Below are 23,935 nucleotides of genomic sequence, written 5' to 3' on the forward strand. Positions count from 1 at the left end.
TGAACTGTGTTTCAGAGGAAGAAAATGTCTTTCATTACAGTTATTGCTCCAACCTTCTTCTCTTGTTCTTTCTATTCTTCATCCAGCATTCTCTCTTTGGCAAACCAGCAAAGGACAGGAGGAAAAAAAAAAAAAAAAAAAAAAAAAAAAAAAAAACAACCACCAAACCACAAAAAAAAAAAAAAAAAAATAAAAAACAAACCAAAACCCACCAGGGAACCACCCAGTTTGCCAAGCTGAATAGTTCACTGTGACATCCTCTCCCCCAGTTTCCATCTGTCTCTGATTCAGCAAAAGCAACATCTCTTGTCTTTTCAGAGGTAAACTTATTTCTGATGAGTCTCCAGGAACTCCCTAAAATGGTCATCATTATTAATAATGAAATCTTGATCTGTGGTGCAAGTAAATTGCTGTAGCTTGCACTCCTAAAAGTGGCAGCCCTGTTTTAACTCAATGAATAGTTTGTCATTTTGTCCTACAAGGGCAGTAGGTTGATTTAGGTTCATCAGTCCTTCCTTATCCACATTGGGGATTTATACTACATTAATGGTTACAGTTTTGCAAGAGACAAAAATATGAATAGCTGATTATTTTTGTTTTGGTCAAAAACTCTTTTGGGAGCCTGACTGAAGTTGCTGAACAACCCCGACTTGATCAAAAGCATAATAATGTATTTTTACAATATTAATTACTTTACATAAAATTACAGCAGCAAAAAGATATGGTTTTGGTGTGTTGCTCATCCTGCGTACTCAGTATTATAACTACAAATGCTTTGCTTCCTCATGTTATCAGAGAATGTTGTCCAACTGTGTTGCGAGGTCTCAAAGAGGAAGAAGCTTGGAGGGAGGGCAATGAGCTAGAAGAGTTGTTGGCTTAGATCCCAATTAACTGATCTTCTGGAAGAAAATATATCTCAGTGAGGGGTAACATTTTATATTAGGAAAAAGGAAGGAAGAATGCTGCAGAAACTGAGATTATTTTCTTGCTCATACTGAAGAAGTACTTAAAAATGAACTCATTAGAGGCCACTGCATTGTACATAAATGATCAAAGTTCTCTTGTATGTTGAACTAATCTGTCAAGCAAAGGTCCAGAGTTAATCCATCTTGCAAAGGGCCAGATTTGTAACGCACTAAGACAACCATTACAGGGTAAAGCTCTACAGAGACGTCAGACATCAAATCCCTCAGAAAACAGTTAAAAGCAAAGTCTCTTTACCTTGCTGAGTGCTACACATCAGCTTTGTTAATCCCTTACTAAAGTTAAACATTTAGAAGCCAAATTATAAATTAGTATAACACAGTAATTTATTGTCTTATTATCAAAAAGTAATAGCAGAAAAAAATCAATTTTGAAAGGGCTCTTTTCTGTGTCTAACTTGTCAATTTTGCAAAACTGTAATTTCCCTTGAGGGAAAGCCATTATATTGCAAGTACACTACTGTACATATTGGCTGCTTTTCCATGATTTATATCCAGACTTTTGTATAACATACTGTCATTTCACACAAGTAACAATCTTTAGTGGTAGATGAGATGTACAAAGTAGCTTCTTCCTCTCCAATCCTTTGGAGATGCTGCTTAACTACAGGTTAAACCTTAACTAAAGGTTAATTACTTAAAAGAAAGGAAGCATCACAATAAACAGTTATTCCTGTAGACAAAGTTGTCGTCATTACTTTTTAAATATTTTTTTAATAAAAATGGATTTTAAAAATTCTAAATATTTAAATAATATGAATAATCTGAACTGACACACAGTAATCACTGCACTTTCCATACATATTTTGCTCCAGATAAACTTTTAAGGCCACTGTAGTTTCCTTGCTAAGCATTTCTCTTTATTTTAGATTTGCTTTCCTCTGCAAAAGAGGAATGTGAAGTTCACTTGGAAAAAATATATGTCCTGGGGGCATTCTATAATGAATGACTTGGCTTTCTCTCTGGAAGTGTTTGTACTATTTTGAGAAATGGATATATAGTGGGGTGGTTACCAGCAGTTCCTTTTGTTGTAATTTCTGAAATGGAGCTTCTCATGTTTCAGAGAATAATTGATTTTTTAAAATAGCTTTCCTGTAGCTATACAACTCATTTTATTCTGACACTTTTTATTTCTGCTTTCCCCCTCCCCCTCCTGAAGCTTAATTACCTTTTGCAGTAATATACACAATCAAATCAAACAGCTAGAAGATAGGTAGTTTCCCAGTATCCACAAGCATTCACAGAGAAAAAAAAGTTTTATAATTTTGTCACAGACACTCCAGTTATCTTCCCCCACCTCCATTATCGTATTATTAAAATTGTGCTTTCAACAGAAGTGATAAAACAATGTGAAATCTTTTTATTGCTCACAACAACAAAAAATGTCTGTATTAACATCCTGTTGTGATTACACGCTTCACATGACTCACTGGTATAACACATAATATTCTTCATAAATATGTCTTCAAGACTTCAAATCTCATATGCGTATATATACGTGCATACACATATGCATACACATACGTCTTCCATGGGTTTCATTACAAACAATTCGTTCACAGCATACGGTTTCTCCTTGACTTCTTCCCTTTAGGCAAGTAGATGCAAAAGGAACAAAATGTTCACAACTCAAAAAAAATACAATCTACATTTTTCAGGTACTTACACAAAGGATACTTACACAAAGCTGTGCACATCTACCTCATCCCTGTTAGTATTCCTCTCTCTACAGCATGCCCTTCATAGAGAGTTTTTACCAACATCTCCTGCTAGAAACTTGCCACTTACTTTTGTCAGAAGCAAGCAGCTGTGGCCTGTAAGTGGATAATCTACACCTGGCTGCTGCCCGATTGCCCTCTGTTTTAGTTTGTGGGGCCTCATAGCTTCCAGACAAGGGGAATTAAGGTTCAGAGAACCTTTGAGACAGGTCAAAGCAGTACCCTGTCTGTGGTGCTCTCTGCCAAGAGAGGTTTTGGGCAATGAGAATGGAGGAGGCAAGTTTAGTTTGAAAACTAAGTACAGCTCACAGACATAACACCTGAACAATAGCATCGGGTAAATAATTGTGGTTTAGTTACTAGTTCTGAGTTGTGGGAAAAGAAGACTAACCCTGAAAAAAACAACCACCACAAAAAAAAAAAAAAAAAAAAATCAGATCCTTGCCTTTGCAGAGTGTCAAGTCTTACAGTCTAAATATTAATTAATAATATTGATGCTTCAGTTATTTTATTAAGGTCAATGAAAGCTTTTTCTAAGCAAGGATCACATTTATAGGCCCTGACTCCCTGAGCTGCCACTGCTTTGATTGATCCACTGGGGCATCAGCAAGCAGGAAAGCAACTTTGGGAAGCACACTGGATCAGACTGCTAATGAAGCTATATAGCATGGCATCCAAGCATGTCACTGGTGCCACAATATATTGCTATGTTTTCATATGCAACACACACCACCACCAAAAAACAAACAACCAAAAAAACATTCTAAAGGGAAATTAGAATATCTATTTATACACATATGCTTATATGTATACATATTTTCAGTAGTCTACATACACTGATGTACATTTGTGAAGATCTCTGTGGTGGTTGGCCTTTAAAACAAGACACCAAAGCAGAGCTTTGGGAGCCAAATCTCAAACATGGGGATACAGATTTACATACTCATGCCACAAACCCTTCAAATAAAAACAAAGTTGATGACTTAAATCCCCCCCCAGACTACTAGAGGCAGACTTTTGGTAATATTTCTGACATCAGTTCTATTGTTTCTCCTTATAATGCACTGACCTAGATCTGTTGGTGTAATTTTTCAGCTTCTAATACTGATAATATTGCTTTTAGACAGCGGTTTCAGGGTCCTTTTGAGATGAGTTCTTCAAAGCTGTAGCTTAATCCATTCTTTATTAGCTTCTGTAAAGTGATTACTTCTTCAGGGCTGGATGGAAGTACTTAAAGGAAATGAGCATTCTGTTACCAAACATCGCTGCTCTACTTCCAAAGCATTTGCAGGATTTTTAACGCTTTAGGCTTGAATGATAGGGATATAAAACAAGAGAAGACACTAACAGAAAAGTTTCATATGGTAAATGTGTTGACACCCTGACATTTTTTTTTAACGAAATCCCCAAATGTGACAGGTGCTCAGGGACTGATGGCCTGTGACGGGCAATCTTGAGGTCACTGGTGCTGATGCTGCTGTTGAGATGTCATTTTATTTTTTAGCTCAAAATGAAAAATTGCTCTCTGCATGTAGTTTATTAGAATCCTGTTGCAACTAGGGGCTAGGGAAAAGTCACATCACAGCCTCAGATTACCTTTACAATGCTCCTTCCATTGTGCACAAATAAAAGACAAACAAGTTTATTGCCTCTGCCAGGCTGCAATTAAAAGATGGGGACTTTCTCCTTTGTGTCCATGCGACCTTGTTCCTCTAATTCCATGAAACCTGTGCTGATTAAGACTAGTTTAGCATTGTTTCAAAAAAGTTATTTGATGAATAGCTAAAGAAAATAAGTACCACCTCATGTCAAGGAGAAGTATCTGCTTCTATGGCAAAAGCAAACCCACCATCTTGAACACAAAGTGCAAATCCAATACAAAACAGAAAAGATGAAAACAAAGAAAGGAACAAGTTTCAGAGCTGTTGAAAGCCAGAAGTGTTAAAAATATCTCCCTGGCATTATTTTTATGGATGCTTGCATTCCAGTCCAGACAATGGCATCTATTAACTTTTGGAAAGAAAAATATATATATATATTGTGAAGTCTCTTTAGGAATAGAAATAGCCCCCCCAAACCAAAATGGTGACGACAAACCTGTGCTAAGAGTACAGGGCACATGACACCACTGGCAAGAGAGTTGAGACCTGACCTACCACAGTGTTAATAAAGTTGTTCCTAAATTGACAGGAGAGAAACAGTCCCCTTTCATCTACTGTTCACGTGAGCAGCAATGAGGTATGGTCAGACTCGGAGAAGCACAGCTTGTAAGGAAATCCTAAACTAACGTCAAAGAGTACAGAGACTTGCAAAAGTAGTTTTGAAGGTAGACAAACTTTTGATCCCATTTATCAAAGTACTTGCTGTTCCCATCTCAAGGTGAAACAATAATAAATAGATAAAAAATTAATTGCCTTCCCAAGCCTCTTTAAAAAAAAATTATATTGAATTTTTTTTTTTAGGAAAACTTGGCATAGGGCAATAGGCTCTTGAAAACCCTTATTAATTAATCATTCCAGCCTCCCATCCTTCACATGCTTAAGGAATAACCAAGTACAGAGCCAAGACATTCATTTTAATAAAAGAATATATACCTTCCAAAGGAATGCAGATACCTGAGAAAACATATTTTGGAATAAGAACTAGAAACAGACCTGCTGCTGGGGACCACCGCCTGCAAACTGCTGGTCTTCAGGGAAGGGTCAGCAGTATGTCTAGGAGGGGCAAGCTCCCTTCTGTGGGGAGATCTAGTAAAAAGTGCTGGGGGCACATGCAGGATTCAACAAACTCTCTGCAATAGCCCCTTTTGACTCCTGTTTTGGCAGGTTGACACTCTGGAATAACTAATAACTTTGTAGAAGTGCTGTGTAATCTGGCAATTACAAAAAGATAGCATAATGCAAACATGTTACATTTCCAACTTCGACAGAATTAATTTACATTTCTGCTAGTAATTTCACTCCAGCAGACTCAGTTTATATATTGGGGGTAGCATCATACATCCCTAAAAGCCTCTCTCAAAATCTTTTTTAATTTATTTTTTAAATTATTCTTAAATTTTAAAGCTTAGTGAGAAGACAAGAAATAGTGGTATAAGACAGTACTGAAATTCAGATGTGAGAACTGCAAGTTGAGCACAGACAATGTGATGGCCACTTTCTGGTTTCCTATATACCAGCTTCCATAAAGGAAGACAAAAGCAGTCCAGGCCATTCTGACAATTATAGTACCCTAATAAAACCAGTCAGTTGGATTTCGGAGCATACTGCACCCACCACAAACCTTACAGCTTATTGTCTGCAGATTGAAATGTCTTTCTAATGAAAATAAATTCAGTATGAGGCTGTTGGTGTACTTCAAACCATTCCAGGCATTCTCATTTTGACAAAGCTTATAGAAAGGTGTTCTGTGCAAAAACGCTCAACATAGGGAAGGAATAAATAGAAGAACCAGGTTTGAAAGAGTGACAACTCATTCAACATTGATTTATAATCTAATAAAAAGAACAAGTACTTGTTCCACAGGAAATGCTCTTACCTCTACATCAGGACTTTTTTTTTATTTTTTTACACCTTTGTTTGCTTTCCCATGTACTTGTCCTGTAAATTCAAATTCATGTTCACCTGCTTATGACCAGAATTATTTTCTCTTGTTCTTTTCCCTATATCATTCTGTGGCCTCTCCAAGGAGGGGACAGGAGTTAACCTTGGATAAGAAGCACAAGCATCAGCCTTCTCTTAGAACAGCTGAAAAGCCTGTCACTGCTGCAAGGGGCCCAAAGCTGAACTCTGTAACTTTGCCAGTGTGTTTGGTTTAACTATTCAGCTGAATATTTTGAGATGCCAGATGTCAAAAAAAATGAATTCTCCATGCCTTAGCAAGTCCACACTAAAAATTATTACTTCTATTTTTGAAATGTAGACAATATTATCTCAGAATTAATTCTATTTTTACTTAAATTGTACTAAATTATTTGAATTTAATAGAGACATTACATATTATCATTCATGATATTATTAAATACATCCCAATCTTAGCCTTAGATTCTTAAAGATTACTTGTACAAAGCTGTAGAAAAAAGTCATCAACTCAAGTTTGGGAAACTCTGCAACCAGCAGAAGCATTCATCTAGTTAGGCAGTACAAGTCCATTGAGAGTTGTGTCTTTCCTGGAGATTGGCTACTTATTTCACCAACTTCTTGGGACGCACTGTCACATTCTCTTAGGAAAATTTAAAAAAAAAAAAAAAAGTTCTTATTAAAAGTACAAACATTTTTAATAAGATTAGAGCAATTCCTCAATTTTATATCTTGGAAGCAAGACCAAATAAAGCTTCTTTTTTCTCTGCCTTTTTTTTTTTTTTTTTTTAATTTTAAATAATGTAACTTGTTTTCCTAAGTATTTGATAGTGTTATCAACAGGAAGAATAAGAAAAATAACATGGTCTGTACAACACAGCTTGAAACCTTGAGTTCTGTATTTTGCTTTGCCAAGCACCTGTTTTGAGTTGGTCAAAACATTTCACCTCTCTCCTTTCTCATTCTTGTTTCTTATCTGCTTTATTTTGGCTACCGCCTCTGCAGAGCAGGAGCTGTTTTCTCTTTTTGTGTTTGTATGGTGCCAGCCACGAAAGGAGCATGGTGCTGCTTGGGGCCCTGCTGCGGCCACCTTGCTGGTCAGCTTTTGGGGATGCTGGGGAAGATCCTTATGTCCCCCTGACAGCCTGGGGTGCGCCAGGTGCTGTGCCTGCTGGCTCGCTCGTGTGTTGGCCACGCTGCTTCTCGGCAGCCCGAGGGGGCAGGAGCAGGGCAAGATCTGTAAAGTTTTGGCACACTTTGGCCACTGCCTGCACTTAACTGTGGTTTGGTTCTCAAAGAAATCAGAAATGAATGAGGAAGGGGAGCCCACATTGCATGTCCCACAATGGCACGAGAGGCACAAGATAGCCAGGTGCCAGGGGAGGTGGGCAGGTAGGGAGGGGACTGGTGATCCCCCACCCCAAAATGAGGCATGGAGGAGGAAAAGAAGGGCGCTGCTCCTGCCAAAGCTCTCAGAAGAGATAGTCAAGAATGTTATGTCTGAAACTTCATTCCCATCTAATTTCGGCTTACCTTGGATATTCACTTCACAAAAGCCTGAAGTGCAAGCACAAGATTCAGCCAAGATTCAGCCAGGACTGGGCTTACTTTCCTTTGCACTTGTCACCATTCCAGCTTTCCCTCATTTCGAAATATTTTGCTCCTCAAAGCCCTTGGGGTACCAGAATCAATATCCCAACCAAATGCAGCCAATCTTACAGTACTGAATTTAAATGTGCTGTTAGCAGTACCTCTGCTGCTGAGAAGTGTTACAGCAGAAATACTTTCAGAAACAGGTGTAAGGAACCACTCTAGCTGGGCTTGCTTTGCACAGCTTAACGCTCCTGAGCGTTTCCCTGGGGAATGACTTTGAGAAACTTGTCTACTTCATTTTTCTTTCAAAATTTTCTTTAAAGGAATGCTGTCTAAGGATGGAGTGAATTTTATACCTTCCAGCATTTATTTGGAAAACATTAAGAACAATGTCCCAATACCGTGAACGTTTATGTATGTCACATTACACTTGCAGGTGACTCACATAAAATTATTACCAAAGTATACACAGTCAAGGACTACAAATATTTAGGCATTATTACAGTTTCCTCAGGTCACGTATGCACTTTGTTTGTCCTGCTGTCAGGACATCAAGCAACCATAAATCTACTCCAGTATCCACCATCACTCCTCCAGCACTGATAAAAACTTGTTGCAGTGTTCACTATTTGATTAGTATTCATCTTTAATACTTTATTTGATCCATAGCACCATTTAGTTGTTAGCCATGCAAAAATTATTTGCCATATAAATTATGCATGGGAAAAGACCGGAATTGATTAAATACGATTCAAGGCAAAGCTGTTAAACAAGGCCATTCCTTTGGCATCCTGAATGATGACTGTGTGATAGCTGCTACCACAAGCACGATGACTCAAATCGTTCATACCCATCAAGCCACTGTCCAGGTTGCCATTCTCGCTGTCCCTGAGGGCACGTTTCCTTCTCATGCAAAAGGAATCCGGCTCACATTTACTTTCAGTACTGCTCACTCAAGACCTTAATAAATGAAGATCTGCAACCTCATTTTGTCCTCACTGCATTGTGTTTACAGCAATTGTTCAGATGCTCTGAAACCAGTTCAGTGAAAGCCACTGAGCACCTTCTGTGGACAGGTACCTCGCCAGAGCCTTATTTTTAGATGCCATTCTATTCTGGCTCTTGCTCTGCCTGTTCAATGTCAACAGTATGAAATGAATTCTGCTGGGCTAAGCTGTCCAAAAGCTGTAAACACAGGTATGTAAGCTGCTTTACAGGAGCTGTTTTAAATGTACAGCTGGTTTACAGAGAGACAAGCAGTTGAAACCTGACCAGGCTTTAAGGCTGGCTGAGAATATTGCTTTACTAATCTGCTTGACTTCCATGACAAATAAAATAATAGAAACTATGGTGAAGGGCAAAAACAGTTGTGAAATGAAAAGCAATGATATAATTTGAGGTCACTGAAATAAGAGGAAGAATATAAATAACTAACAACCTTGACATTTTTAGGAGGTTACAGATAAGCATGATAATGGAAGTTCACATGATGCAATTTATGTGAATTGTCACAAAGCCATTAATAACATTTCACATGACAGGAGCCAGCTCACCTTGCTAATAAATCTCAGCAACCCTGGGCATTTCACAGGGATGGATAAAGACACACTTCCAAAAAATGAAAAGGATGCGGCACTGCTTGCACAAGAGCATTCCCAGAAGCAGAATTTCTGTTTCATTTACTAGCTTGTTTCCATCAAAGGCATCACTGATGTAAGAGTTTTACAACCACTTTTTTTTTTTTTTTTTTTTTTTGCCTCTGTTGACAAAATGAAAACCAACCTCTCTAATAATTATTAAAAATACAATGGCATGAAAAATAATGTCTCTTTTTGCATAAGTAGATTTTGGAGTAAATAACTTTTATTCCCCTTTTCCTTCCGTAAACTCCTTCTGACTTTGAGAACCCTTTAAAAAATAATACCATGCTTACCTTGGTGTGAGAAAATACTGAGATTCTTTTTAATGGTAGTAAAATGGCAGTCTGCCACTCACTTTTTTGTGTGCGCATGCACACTTGGGCCACCAACAGGGGCCAAAGGTTTACTTCTCTTGGTGCAACCAGTAACATTCAAGCATAAATTAATAACAGGCAAGCCTTTTCAAGGGGCATCAACTGTTGCATTGCAAGGCTTGCAGTGTCAGCTTTGCCCTGGTCTTTTCCTTTTTCCCTGTTGTGGCATTTTAACATCTTGTTTTGAAATTCCTGGGGCAGACTTAATCCAATGAACCCAAAGGGTTGTGTTAGGAGTGGATGCATCACTCGCTGGACCTAGCCCCAGCACTCAGGTGGGTCCAGGTGGAGCCTGTCCCCTGGGATGCATCCCCCTTCGCACCTGCTTGCAGCAGGTAGATGAAAATGGGAGCGAATGGCAAGGCTGAAGCCCTTTCTATACCTCCTGAAATGTTTATTCAATATATCAACCCCTGTGCTGTTACAAAGTCTAAAATATGTTGCTAGCAAATAGATATGCACAGCAAATACAAAACCATGTTGCAACAGGCTGAGGCAGAAACGTGGAGCTTTTAAGATCCATGATTGTTTTAGAAAAACAACACACTGATGAAAAAAAAAAAAAAAATGGCATTATCACTGAACTATTCATATTCAATTTAAAATGGATTAGAGAGCACTCTGAGGGTAAGTGCTGTACTTTAAGTAGCAATGATATTTCAACCATGTATACAGCCTATTACATTTCATCTCTGTACTTCTTATGAAGGCTTCAGTTCAGCTTCTGATACCTACACCGTTATTAAAGCTGCTTGTTGTAATAAATTAAAGGGTGTCAATGCTCTTTTATATAAATCCTTCACATGCTGTCCCTCTCACTGCCTCTTCAACAACCTTCAAGAGCACAGATGCAGACAGAGATGCAAGAGTGCTCCCACTAAGAAACCCAAACTGATATGGCTACAGGGGATATCTGGAAGAAATAGTAGAAAAATTGGACAAACTGAGTTCTTTGGCAATGCAGAGAAATTAAATTCACCTTGCAGAGCTTTCTGCTAAAGGACACAAGCTGGAAAGCCTGCATGGGAGGACTGGAAGCAGCACCAGCCACAGGATGTCCATCATGTTCCTTCATATGGGATGTGCACGGCACATACCCACAGGCATCGCAAGTGGTTCAGTTTTAGTGTTGTAACTGTTACAAAATCTTTGTCTGTAGTAAATTTAGTAAATGCCTTTCCTCATCTCACAAAACAGACACTACAGTCAACACTGTCCAGATTGCACTAATCTCTCTAAACCCATTGTAAAACCAATTCCCATAAAACCTGCATATTGCATATTGATTTTTCTATTCATATTTTATTATAGCAAGTTCTTTCTGAAACCATACCACCACTTTTTGATCCTTCCATTGTAGCAGTTTGTGCAGCTGTAAGCTGTAATTTAGTTTTCCTTTGCATAATCATGCATATATATACACACATATTCAGACATATTTCTTCCATAAAACGTCACTGATTTGAAACAAAGAAAATATCCAGATTTTCACAGTTCAGATGACAATATAGAAAGTTCTTTCACAGAGCAAATCTCATTAATCCCCTCAAAGGCAGAGTTACTGGTTTCACCATCTAACATATGTGATTCCCTAACTCCTTATCTCCATCACATTCACATTCACATCTAAGAGCACATGGATACCCTTGAACTAATGACACCATACAAGACCTAGATCTTTTGCCATAAGGCAGGACAGTCTCATTTTATTGACACTGGGACAGCAGAGGTGCCTCCATGCTGTTATTGTTACCATAAGGACATACCAGCCTGACTAGCACATGCTCACAAACCATCCCCTTTTCCCTCTATGAGCACCAAGTAGCTCTAACCTCAGCCAGCCTACGTCCATCTTCTCCAGAGACAGTGGAGACTCTCTGAAATGTCATTCATTTTTGAGATTATATACTTTAACTTGCATTTCAAATAATGAAACAACAAAACCAAATACCAGTTATTAGGAATAATTAAGTTTTGGTTAATTACCTATGATTTTTGTCTTATGGTTATTGACCATTAGAAAGCACGGACTCTTAATTGGATGTCTGCTTAAAAGCAGCAAATTAGTATCTGGTTTTGTTTTAGTTTTCAGTTTACTAAAAAGAAATAAGTATAAAGTTTAAAAAATAATGAGTGAGGAAAACAAATGGAATACAAAAGTATATACTGAAAATAGGATAAAGAAATTAAATTTTATATTAAATCACCAAATTGGGAGTAATATAACAATATATAAGTATATGTACATTAAAGAATTTTGACCAGCAGTTTCCAAGTAGCTAAGCTCCAAGCACCTTAAGAAGTAATTCACTAATGCAGTCAAAAGACTGCTCTAGTCAAGGCATCCCACTACCAGAGAAAACTGTACATTAAGTTCTAAAAAAAAAAATTGCATAGTGAAAAGTCTCACTCTAATATCAGATTTGTTTCAAGCCTCTATTTTTTTACTGCCCTAGGGACTAATCCACTTTTCTCCTTAAATGGAAGAGTGATCTAGTTTAAAGAACAGTGTCTTCCTAGAAAGCCTCGGATGTGTTTGAAATTACTCTGGTTTTGTCTGAAAACATTTGGTGCAAAATGGTAGCTTCCCTCCAATTGTTTTTTTTTCTTTTTTTGTAAAATAAAATAAAATAAAATAAAATAAAATAAAATAAAATAAAATAAAATAAAATAAAATAAAATAAAATAAAATAAAATAAAATAAAATAAAATAAAATAAAATAAAAAAAGGAATCAGAAAACAAGTGGTTTATTTTTTTATAAGTGAAATTAAAGAACACTTCTACCAAATATTACACAATTCATATTTAAACACGGGTTTTAATCCATTCCTCATTTTTATTTTGTAAAATGTTTCATTGTATTTAGAACACTATAGTGACTTCTTTTTCCCCCTCACAGGACGGAGTATTTTCTGATATTCTGCATTTGAAGAGCAAACCCTTTAAGAATGAATATTGAAAACTGTAGTAAACATCAGAGCAATCAACTCCAGATTTGGGCAGAGCATGCGTTATGGTTTTACACGTAAAGCAGTATCAAAACAATAAGAAACAGAATTGTTTCACTGAATTGCCATGGCTTCTGCTGCTTACTTGGCTTCCTCACAACATGCTCTTCTTGGCCACAGTGGTAAAACAAACCACTTTGAAGAGTATCTGCAGTGCACGATACCAATACAATGCCAGTGCAATTGGGGAGGTCATGTATGCTAAAAGACATTTAAGGAATGCTTTTACCTTGCTAAGCAGATTTGTTATGAAAATCATTTACATACTACAAGAACCAAAGATATCACCATCAGCATGTAAATCACAGCTACTACCAGTGGCAATAATGTCCTTATATCAATGCAATATTTTTATACACCCCTATCTCTTCCACATAACAACATGCAACAGTGACAGCTCCAATCTTTTATTTAATTTGTTCCTGACCTTCCAGATAATGCTGCCTGTTATCTGCCTGCATTTGTTCCTTGACTATAGCAGTGACACTATCCTAAGAAATTGTATTTGCCCCTCTTGGAGCTGTGAATATTGAATTCAGACAAAACTCTTTCAAGATATTTTCCTAGAAATGATTAAATTACATAGCTCTATTTATGTATTTGTGTATTAAACTCTTAAATATGGTTTCAACAAACAAAACAAAACAAACAAACAAACAAAAAAAACCAGCAATTTAAGAGTAGGCAAGTATACGTTTTTTTTAGGAAATATTTCCCAAGAATTCTCTTTTTAGTTTCATTACAGAATTCCTGTAATTAAACTAAATTTATTTCTTGTATATAAAAGGGAAATAGATGATATTTTCCATGTTAGTCCTAACAGTAATTTACTCATTTTATTTGTCACTGATGGTTCAGGACCTCTCTCTGACTTTGGATTCCCCGGTTATATTTCAGCAGCATTCTGCACCACGAACTCAAAACAGGAAGAATTTTGTTTCACTTGTTAACAGTAATCAAAATATAAGGCACTTTTGGGTTCACTACAGGTAACTTTCTTTTTTACGATCTCTAGAGAACAAATGACCTTTATTGCTGCTATACTGCTCCAGTTTGTCGGTGTTTGCTTTACATATTTCAAAGTGTGTTTACTCTCATCATTCATTATTGCTTTCATTTACAGTATTTAGCTGGAAAGCGAATATGCAAGATGGACAAGGGTTTAGGGAAATGTAAAACTGAAACCATTGTATTAACCAAGATACATCTTTAATATCTTTCATTAGTTTGCATGGAGTGGGTAAAACTGACACCTCATTATATTTTACTGCAGATTGCACTCAGGAGTGGAACATTACGGAGAAAAGTTCGGACTCAGAAGTGTTACATCTGACAAACTTCACCCTTGACTGCATTTGGTTAAAAATTATTTTCAGTTTTATGCCTGGTCGATTAAACCAAGTTTTAGTCCGTGTGCACTACTTGGTTCAACGCACTAGAAAGGGGGAGATGTCTTTAAACATGACAGTGGGGCAGTGCCTTTGATTTGAAATTTAGCATGCAGCATGGAAAAAGAATTTTAAAGTCTGAAGATATTCCCAGATGGAGGTATCAAACTATTTGTGTATAAGTATATAGGAATCTGTTTGCTTACTATGGACAACTCTGATTAATTTACTTTGTATTGTAGTACTTATACGCAGATGACTGACAAAGGCAGACTGTTGGTATCTAATATGGTTCTAGAAAAGCATGTACATCTCAAAGCAAATTACAGCAGTAAAGTGTAGTACAAAGCAGCAATGTCAAGACTATGACTGCCCGGACATATCTCAGCAAATAACTCAAAACTTGCAATTCACTAAACCTGGAATTGCAGCCATCTTGTTTTGAAGCTGGGTTCCTAGAAGTCCCAAGGCCCTGGCTTTGACTAAGGCTTTCAGAGCCTTGGAGACAGATTTCAGAGGTGGTAAATTCTGGAATCAGCTCCAAGCTTCACTGGCTTGAGGCATTTCACTCAGAAATAGGAAAATAGGTATGGAAAAAGGAATTCATAAGCTGTGGAGGGCATCACTCAAAACCAGGTACATGACAAAGCCAAATGCAGCCATCAGCCTCAAATGTCCTTCTCAATAAGACAAGAAGTCAAACTCCCCCCTAAGCTGCTAAGTTCCATCCTTCTCGAACACACCATGAAGCAGCAGTCCTAAAAAGAAAAAAAAAAAATCCATTTTATAAGGATCTTCTAAATGGACCTCTGCTGAGCTTGAGTGAAATAAAAGTTTCTCTTAAATTGGAAATGTTATATTTTGGCAATCTTGCCATGTGATTTAAAGCAGGATACCATCTTATAGAGAATACTGTAGTAGAAAGCATTTGTCACCCCAATACATTTCTAGCTACATCAACACAGTTTCTTCCTCTGGGTCCTCGCTTGCTCTAAAATACTACTGATCTCTAGTCTACCCAAAATGCGGCTATTAAAATGACCTCCCCTGCCCATCAATCTGATACACCACTGTCTTCTTCAAATTCTTCCACTGTTTCCTATAATTAGGCACATCCACCATAAATTCCTCAGCCTTGCATTCAAGTTCAGCTCTGCCAGTGCCTTCTGCACCCCAATTTAGTTGAAGGGCATCAGGACAGCAAGAAGTGACCACTTGCTCTGAGCAACAGAGCAGTAACTCACGTAGTATAGAGAGGACGTATCAGCCAGATGTTCCTTTTTATTGCCCAGTGGAAAGAGACAAGTGATAAATGGAGAAGAAGCATGTTGGATTACAAACCTGATGAAGAGTTTACTAATGGTGTGGAACTGGTGTGTGACAATAGATTGAATTAATTCTCTCAGGACAGAAGCAAAAATAACTGCAATAAAGCTGTCTAAAATACCCAATGAAATATTATGAAAATGGAGTGTCAACTTTAAGTTATAGCAGAAATTATCATTATTCAAAATGAAAAAAGCAATGAGGCAGCAAAAGATAACTGTAAATGTTGACAGTATCCTCAAGATGTTTCCCTTGTAAGAAATAATTTAATGATAACTAAAACACCCCCTGAAGATTCAAGATTTGGAAGAGTCTTGATTTATACACAAACTTGTTGAAATACTCTTTGATGCATAGGAATGATTACGTATTGACAAGAAATATTAACCTGCTTGTTAAAGCAACACGATAAACATCTGCTTAACTCACCCAGCAGGGCCCAAAGTACATTCAATTTTGCATTAAACTGTACAGAATTTACCAGCAGCAATATGCAATTAGAGCTGAGCTACATCTCCAACACTTTGTCCTCTGCTTAGATATACAGATGCGCTGCTGCAAGCACACTGGGAGAGACCAAAACATGTGTGGCTTGTCTCCAGGCCCTGCAGGGTGCATCCAGGGTATTTTCATTAGTTTTGTGTTCTCACTTCTCCTTTAGCTGGTAAAGCACTCAGGCACCATGTGTGGCATTTGAGGGCATCCCCAAGGAAGTCTGACCACAGCCAGAGCCGCGCTCTGTGCAGAGTGTCAGGTCAGGAGGATAGACCAAGCCCCTAAATTCACTACACAATAGATATTGTGCAGGCACTACAAGGAGTGCTATGACTTAAAATACAGAGCAAGTCCTAGTAGCCTGAAGGCAAATTTAGAAAAAATAAACAAACAAACAAACCACAGATCCAAGATGTTTTGAAGGGACAGTATGGGCCAATTGCTTGGGAAGGACTGCAGGAGTACATTCAGCTGTTTCTAGACTGGTAGCTAGCTACATTCAGACAAATGCAATGGTTTTGGAAATCTGCAGTTACTATTAGAGATGTATTCAATCGATCCATCTCATCACCTCTACCTGCATCTGCTTTGGCTGAGCCCCAGAAATATTTGATTTCTTACAAGACACAAAACAATAAAAGCAACAAGAGTAGGCATATCTCACTTGGTCCATTATTCATACTACATATAGAAGAACCGGTACCTAAAATACTGCTGATCTTAAATTTCTTGCAAGAATGTCAGAAAATAGTAATAATAAAAAAAATCAATAATGGGGTGAGGAAACAAATTTACAATAATCAGGAAAGTCTAAAAGGTGCTCAAATATTTTTCTTCTTAAACTTGGGAGATATGAAAGTTGTCCTCAGCAATAGGTTCCAGAAATAGTTTGTCTAGCATCAGCATTTTAATTTTGTTACATATATACATACATACACATAGACATATGTGTGCGTATAAATAGGCATTTTTTTTTCAAATATAAAACAATTTTAAGATTAAAAATAATTCCACAGCTGTGCAATACTTGGATTTAAAAAGGCTGACTCTTTTGTCCAGCTTCTCACATGACTCACGGCAGAGGAAAATGCTTTCTTCTAAAGCATGTTCTTAGGGAGCGTAAAAAGAGAATAATTATGTCTCAACTCCTTTGTAAGCTGTCCAGAGATTTAAGTATTACTATTAACAAAAAATAAAAATGGAAGGGGAAGTACATCCTGGCAGAACCTGGAGTCTTCCTACCTAGGAGACTGACTGTGTGTGCATGCGTGCATTTTTTTGACTGCTATTACCTACTTATAGCATTGCTTGCAGTCAGCTGCGGGATCCTGCCCTGTGAGCATGGATCAAAGGATAAAGTGACTCTTAACTCCTCACAAAGCATTCAAGCTGGTATAGTTTAATGCCTGAAAGCATGCCTTATGTATGATCCAATATTTGCATCAAAAACTGATCGAAAACATGAGCCAGCTAAATTAAGAAATATCTAAAATTAAAGGAAGCAAACTTAAGATGTGAGCACCTGCAAAAAAAATGATTTCAGCCTCTTTCAACCAGATCACTGCAATTCGTTTCCCACAGGTGCTCAACAAATCCTTCTTCCCTGTTGACAGCCACGCACGTTGTCTTACATACAATTCCATCCCATTCACTCTAACCTGAAACATTCTCTCCACAGTGAATGCAATGTTAGATTTTCTATAGATTTCATAGTTTTCAATTTTCCTGCATAACTCCTCAGTAATCTCGCTCTCTCCTTGCTTATTATATTTCAATACATGCCACCTGTAACTCAATTTCCCTTTCTTCAAAAATTGCTGATGCCTTCCAAAATGCCAGCATCTCTGCAACTGCTTGAAATTTCAACTCAATCTTTGTGGCATTTGTAGCTCACAATTCTGTCTTTGAAATGATGCCAAACTTCAGCCAAAATGTATTGCTTGCTGCTCCTGCCACTTTTATTTTTATTTTATTTTATTTTTTTTTTTGCTCCTGCTCCCCCCTTACTTAGAGGGATTTATATAATTGTGTGAGGAAACAGAACTGGGGGGGAACAAATTACCCTGTCTGCAGCTGAAGGCGTGAAACACGTATTACACAGAAGAAAAGAATATATTTAAGTGCAAACATCTTTTTAATGATGGATTTGCTGCTCTAGCAGTAATAATGGTGGAAGTTTAAGAAGCGCAGTGAATGATGAGATACACCAGGAAAGAGAAATCTTGCCAACCACGTGCCATATTTTAACATCTGTACTGTTATATTAACTTCTTTACAAGAAGACTCATGGGTTGATCCACAGAGATGTACTGATATTGCCCTTCCAATTTTCTTCAGTCATGTTCAAAAAGCAGCTACAGAACAGAGCTTTGCGAACAAAGGAGTTTTGCTTCCAGGAAACCCTCACTGACTGCTTCAACCTGGAATAATGGTCCTTTCCCTGGTCAGCTTTAATTAAAACCTTCTCCAGGCACAAAAGAGGGGTCAGGATTTACTTAAGAAAGCAAAAACATTCATCTGAAAGGGACTGGAGAACGAAAAATGTATTAAAAAGTTTGACACAGAACATGAAATAGATTTCTTCACTCTTTTCATTGTCCCTCATTCTCCTTAAAGTGTACTGTAGAAGTATTGTCCAGAGCATTTTTCATAAATTTCTTTACAAGATTATTTCACTGATGTCTGACCTGCCAGACTTCTCTAATATAAAACCAAATTATTTTCATTTTTACTGAATTCTAAAGCTTTTTTTTTTTTTTTTTTTTTTTCTTTTAGTAATACTTTAGGGAGAAATAATAAAAAAAAAAAAAAAATCAAAATAATTAAGTTTAAAGTAATCCCTGTATCACAGCATCGTATAGGTTGGAAGGGACCTCTGGAAGTCACCCCAGCCCTGCCTCATGTCCCAGCAGCTTCCTGGAAGTCCCCAAGGAGACCCCAGCACCCTGTGGTACCCAGGCCAGGCTCCGGCACTCACACAGCACAGAAGTGTTTCCTGGGGCCCAGAGGGAGCCTCTCGGGCTCCAGTTTGTTTCCAGTGCCCTGCTCCTGGTGCTAGGCTTTCTTGAGCTTGGCCCTGTCCTTGTGGGAGGTCCCCCAGGTCTGAGGCACCTCCTCTCCAGGCCCAGCAGCCCTGGCTCCAGCAGCCTCTCTCTGCAGCTGAAGGCTGCAGGCCCTGTTTGATAGCCCTGTGCTGGGCTTGCTCCAGTACATCCATGTCTCTCTCAAAACATGAAGAGATTTGATATTCCCCGTCCCTGGGTGGGCTCGAACCACCAGCCTTTCGGTTAACAGCCGAACGCGCTAACCGATTGCGCCACAGAGACAGGTGTTTTTACTGGATTTGTTCAAAACAAATAATGAACAAGTTATCTAGATGTATATTACATATTTGGAGCTCTTTGGGAGTGATTTTTGGACATTATACTAGCTCCCTTCTGACCAACACTGCCTGAATCACTCAGTGACTCTGTGACTGCAATACCACGCAATGTGATGAAAGAATAACACCAATATATACACACACACACACACAAAAAAAAAAAAAAAAAAAAAAAAAGTAAATTATCTCCTGTTTTTCCTTTCTTGACTTTCAGGAATTGTGACCTAGTAACATCTAACACCTTGACATAACTGATAAGAAGTTTATCAGCATGAAGTTTGGCTAGCAAATTTAATTTATTTTGCAGTGACTGTATATCATCAGTATCATTCAGTGAAGAAGGACTGACAGTTAACTTTCCCATTGCATATTTCAGAAACATGCATATAGAGAAACTGTAAATATATATTTATAAGAATCAGCTTAAATGTAAGAAGCTCAAGAAAAGAACTGAAAACCAGCTTCTCCCCCCCCCCCACAGCTTAGATGTTTACTCCACTAGAGAGAGAAATCTCTGGGATATTAGCTTTTATTCATGGGATCATCACTAAAGAAACTTTGTGGAGGATAAAGATGCAGATCAATGAAACCATGGATTTAGAAAAGAAAATTAAACAATTTAAGAAGGATTACCACAATGGACCAGCTAATGGAGGCCTAACACAGCTCTGAAAAATAAAAATGTGCCTGATTTACATTTATATTGTTGTGTTTTGTTTTTTTTTTTTTTTGCAATTGTTTTTGTATTCATCCTCAATTATTCCAAAAGGCTGTGTTTTATTACTCTAAATAGAGAAATAATAAAATATGGAGTCTACTCTATATTTAAAAAATGAAGAGAAAGATGCAGACTCTGACAACACTGTTGGTTTGCTCTGAGATCTGAGAGAAATAAATAGAGATCTGAGGAAATAAATAAAATTTTAAAACTGAAAACAATCTCTGAAAGCTTTGCTGCATCTCTGAATATTTGTACAGTTCAGGATCTCAGGAAAACAAAACTGAATTCAAACAGAGCAGGGAAAAAACATGGTTTTCATCACAAACAAATGCATTCTCCTGGTCCCCTGGGGATGGCCACTGCTTTGCTGGCAGAGATGTGACAGTGTGACACCACTGTCCGCATGTGACACTGGGGTCTGGGCTGTACCGCGAGCAGGACTGAGGTCCCATACAGGAGGGGGCCCATGGGAAGTGGTGCTGAGCCATCAGCTGCCAGCAGACAGCCTTCCCCTGGTCAGAGCACAGTTTTGGTATGACAGCATTCATAAGGGAATCACGTATACAGCCGCTTTCCTTAATGAAGCAACTGAGACCAAGATCTTTAAATCCTGCCATGATACAAAAAAAAAAAAAAAAAAAAAAAAAAAGTCAAATTAAGTGATTTGTGACTCTGCTTTGTTTTCCCCTTTCTGACAAGGATTTTAGTGACAACCCCAGCTCCCTCATTACAGGGTAGAGGCGGTACAGCCCCCTCCATACAGGGTACAATGCCAAACCTGTATACAGGCTGCAACCCACTCTGGAGCTGGTGGAGAGGACATGAGAAAAGCTCACGAGTTCTCTGAATGTTCCTTAAGCATATAGCCAGGAACTGTTCCTAACTGCCCTCCTCACCCTCACCACCCAGCCCCTTCACCTTGCCAGCAGACGCCCTCCCCTGCCTTCGGGTCAGGTGGCTGTGCTGGCAGCTCTCTGATGCCTGCACACAGTGCCTGTGGACATGAAACAGGGATGAGGCCAGCCTCATAGGAGGTACTATCAGCTCTCTCACAGGATCCTGATTTGCAGATAGCCAAGCTAATGTGCTTAAAAATGATACCTCCCTCAGCTGCCTCGCTCTCCACCATACCATGAGCAAAGAGCAGACCGCAGCTCGTCAAACACAGCCACTACTTCTCTATTGCAGAGCTCTTCACACAGGAAAGGCAGGCTTGCAGGTTTGCTCTGTTTTCTTCCTCAGCATATCTCAATCTAAATGCAAATTTGTTCCCCTTCCTATCTTCGGCAAGAATATCTTCATAAACAATATTTTTTTTGTTGAGGAAAAATTTCCTTCAATTTTCTGGAAAGAGATCTCAATTTAAGCTTTAAGTTACACACTCTTGATTTTTATTTTTATTTTTCCATAGTCCTATCAATGTCAAATAAGGTTCCTTGTAAAATGACGAGGCAGCCCCTTCTCCCCCAGCCCAGCTGCTGCCATTCCTCCTGTCAGTCTGCTGCCTAGCACCTTGCACAGCCACCGCTGGCTTCCTCCTCAATACTGAAGGCATTGCTAAGAACAACATGGTTTGAAATAAGCCTCATGAGTTTATACCTTGAAAACACGCCATGAAATCTTAAATTCAAAGGATTAAGTGTTTACCTACATGATGGAAAAATAAGCTTTTGAACCAGGTTTCCTTCAGTCACTTGTAAGGTCTTTGCTGGTTTCAACTCCAAACTGTCACAATTACATTAAAAAATCTTGCTTCCAACATCACATTGGTGCTCAAAGCTGGAATTTACTCGACTACTTTAATATACATATATATAAAATAAGTTGGTAAAATGGGCTCCAAATATTTAGTAGAAGCATTTTATGCCATAGCACAACATAACATACACAGGCCTAAACCCTTTGAGAAGAAAATATGTACATCTATGAGGGTTCTATGACCTAGCTATTCATCTACATAATAACTTTTGCTTAATTAAAAAAAATCCACTAGGTAAGGCAACAGCTCTGTACTGAAAACCGAATTTTGTTATTTTGCCACTAAAAAGGCTGAAAAAATGTGCTTACAGGGAGGTGGGAAGCAATGTGGCCCACCATCTCCTCACATGGAGATATATGAGGGTTATACATAAGTTTAGAAATAAAGGGGAAAAAAAAAAAACAACAGGCATTTTAGCTAGGCTAACTAGTACCAACACTTAGATACACCCTTTCGTGGAATGAAATTAGGCTCTCCAATGTGATTTTGTACTTCAGTTTATTTTACTGTCTTACGTTAGCAAGACTTTCACTGCATTTTGTTCCTTTCATGCCAAAATATGTCACATCTTCAAAATCCATCCCTGGTTTGAAGAGGTGCTACTCACACAGGCACGGAGATGCTGCTAGTCCTTATAGACGTGCAGAGGCTGCAGCGAGGCACAATGTGTTATCAGCCTGCACACTTAGTTTTCAAGGCACTGTATGAGCGATAACATTTACTTCTGCATGAAGTGAGATAAAGTTACAAACCTGCACAGGTTGAAAGAAAGATGAAATAACCTGTCTACAAACTAACTTCAATTTCAAGCAGCAACATGAAGGAACACGAAGAGCTCCCTTATTTCTCCTCCTTGCTCCAGACTAAAGGAAGCTGTTTGAAAAACAATGAAGTCCAGTTCCTGTAGCTGGAAAACACGATGCGTGTCCTATTCATCTGGACTTATAGCAGATCAATTATATGTCATTAGAATTTTAAAATAAACAAGTTTTACGATATCTACAATATTATTTCTAAATTGACAAAAGAGGCTTCCATTATTTTTCACGGACATCAGAGAAGCTGGATTTCTATTTATTTATTTTAAAGTAAGAACGTGCATTGCTTTAGTTGCTTGGAATATTATTCCACAAAAGTTTCTTCGTAACAATATCTTATTGTCTTGAAAGAGGAATATTTCATATGACTAAGTTTTGAAAGCAAAGTTTTCCACATCCCATAAAAACAGAACACACAATATCAGCTCTCTGTACAATTCCATTCTATAACATAGAAAAAGGGAATCCCAGAAACACTAGTGCACATTTCTGATATGAAATTATCCTCTTCAACCTTGCAGTTGCTCAGTAAGATGTTTGTCAACTTAACTAAGGCCAGGTTTCTGAATCACCAAAATCTCATAGCATCATGTGTGTTCCACAAAGAGATATTTTAGAACAAAAATCTGTTTTATCCAGTGAAAGTTCAACTTGCAGCCTTCTGACTATATTAGGTGTCCTAATCTTAAAATACATTTACTCACAGCAATGTATGCATGATCTATTTTCACATTCCAGTATAGATCCACACACACAGTAAAGATTTTATTGTTTTGTTATATTGAATCGAGTCCTGTTTAGAAAGCAATATATTCATAAAGTTTTGTTCACAACTTTCTACCCAGAAACAAATCAAAGTTAATTTGGAGCCCTTGTCATGCATTTCATCTTTTCCTGGCCCCTGATGATTTACTAATGAGAGCCTAAGGAAATGAGAGCCAAAAAGGAAAGAATTTTGGTGACAAAGATGAAAAATCTGTCTAGGTTTTGGTGACATAGGTGACATTTGTAATGGAAGCATGTCAACAGAGTCAGATATTGAGTCAGATATCTAAATTGTAGTGTCAGATATCTAAAGGGTTTTCTGTATTCATGTTGAAGAAGAATAGGTTGTAACAACAATCTGAAAATTTATAGGGTGAGGTGTTTT

The 23,935-nt window shown here is 37.9% G+C and overlaps 1 non-coding gene across 1 annotated transcript; it reads right to left on the reverse strand.

Moving 5' to 3' along the window:
• Positions 1–19,357: 19,357 nt before the first annotated feature.
• On the reverse strand, positions 19,358–19,431 carry TRNAN-GUU. Its single transcript has one exon. It is a non-coding gene; the product is annotated as a tRNA-Asn (tRNA).
• Between the last annotated feature and the right edge of the window lie 4,504 nt (positions 19,432–23,935).

Source organism: Aythya fuligula, chromosome 9 (genome assembly GCF_009819795.1).
Source record: "Aythya fuligula isolate bAytFul2 chromosome 9, bAytFul2.pri, whole genome shotgun sequence".
NCBI classification, from domain to species: Eukaryota; Metazoa; Chordata; class Aves; order Anseriformes; family Anatidae; genus Aythya; species Aythya fuligula.